General features: G+C 47.6%; 1 long non-coding RNA gene across 1 annotated transcript in view; it reads right to left on the bottom strand.

Annotated features, from left to right (window-relative positions):
* Positions 1-1,727, bottom strand: part of LOC110339089 — a 27,885-nt gene that overhangs the window by 645 nt on the left and 25,513 nt on the right. The window lies entirely within an intron of this gene.

Below are 1,727 nucleotides of genomic sequence, written 5' to 3'. Positions count from 1 at the left end.
TGGAGAAAGTTTATTGTAGATATGTAGGAGAGCATTGCCAGAGGCAGGCACATCTGGGAGAGTCATGACACTGAACCATGTGGGGAGAGAGGGAAGCCAAGTACAGCCGCCAGGAGGCTAAAAGCACAAAGGAAGCAAAAGAAAGACAGAGAGAGGCAAGTAACCAGGAGTCTGGCTTATTTAGGGAGGAGCCTCTGGGGGAAGGGTAGCCCCTTCCAGGCCTCTGGGCTGGAGAGTTCAGGGAAGGGGGTGGGGATATGCCAGCCATGCCCTGTAACAGGGAGGGACCCAGGGATGTCCAGAGAACCAGGAAGTTTGTTGATATGCTAAATAGGCACTTTGGCCACTTGTCCTATGTTTGAAACTTAATAGTCAACACTTTCTCAAGAATCAGGAAGAAGAATGTGCCATTCTGCAAAGCTCCACCCTCCACTCAGCAGACCATCCAGGAACAACTCTGCCATCGGCATTCTGGTTCCCCAAGAGAAACATGAAGACTATATTTGTGGTGAAAACCTGTAGTAAGTTCGTGTTTCTCTCTCTCTCTCTCTCTCTCTCTCTCTCTCTCTCTCTCTCTCTCTCTCTCTCTCTCTCCCTTTCTTTCAAGATTTATTTTTATTTATATGAGTACACTGTAGCTGTCTTCAGACACTCCAGATGAGTGTATCAGATCCTCCCATTACAGATGGTTGTGAACCACCATGTGGTTGCTGGGAGTTGAACTCAGGACCTCTGGAAGAGCAGTCAGTGCTCTTAACCCCTGAGCCATCTCTCCAACCCTAGACCTGTAGCTTTCATCATTGCCACTAGTCCATGGTCTGCCTCGTGGCACCTCTGGTGTGGGGAGACATTTCAGCGATGGAGTTCAGAGATATGTCTAGAAATATAGAGAGGGCATCAACCCATCCATGCTAACCATCCATTCTACAAGTCCTGCTAGAGATCTCGGAGGACTGCTGAGCAAGTTGCCTATGGCCTCCATGTTATTCACAGCTGTCATTGAAGTCCCGGGTCACCTTTAGTGACTATCCTGACAGAGAACTGAGAACCCTGTCTGTCTCTCTGAAACAGTTTTCAAGGCATTGGGTAGAGAAACTGATGAGCCACTCTGGCCCTGCCTCGTCTCCCGCCTTGATAAAACAGTAGAACTAGCCAGAGCCATCAGGGTGAGCACTTTAAGTGTCAAAGAGACATGATACACCTGCCTCAAACAGCAGCTCGACCCAGCATTCACCCTCCTTGATTTTGAACAGAGTTCTGAAACTTCTGAGCAGGTGTGTTACTCTATTTGGATCCTATTTTATTTTCCAAGTAAGAAGAGAGCAAGTCAGTTCATTTGCATGAACTCTAGCGACTCCCTTCCAATAGAGCCAGACAAGGATACCCATTTAAGTGGTCGTCATGGAAACCGGAGAGCATAGCTCTTCTCCAAGGTCTGAAGGAAGGATGATGAGAAGTTTAAGTGATTTCCATGGAAACCGAGAACAGATTCAGTGCTGGTTCAGATCCCCAGCGCATTAGCTAGCAGGCAAGTCTTCAAGGATGACGATGCTGGAAGATCTGAGAGCTTGATTCTTAGAATCAGGCCCACCCAGGTGCCACTTCCAAGTCAGATTCACATTAGCCAGTCAGCAGCCAGGTGGCCGCACTTCCATGGAGCTTAGTCCTTGCCTCCTCTGACTCAAGATGTGTTTTTTTTTGTTGTTGTTTTTTTTTTTTTGGTTTTT

The sequence above is a fragment of the Mus pahari genome, chromosome 23 (genome assembly GCF_900095145.1).
Source record: "Mus pahari chromosome 23, PAHARI_EIJ_v1.1, whole genome shotgun sequence".
Lineage (NCBI taxonomy): Eukaryota > Metazoa > Chordata > Mammalia > Rodentia > Muridae > Mus > Mus pahari.
Note: the sequence above shows the minus strand (reverse complement) of the source record. Positions and strands in the feature narration are given on the sequence as shown.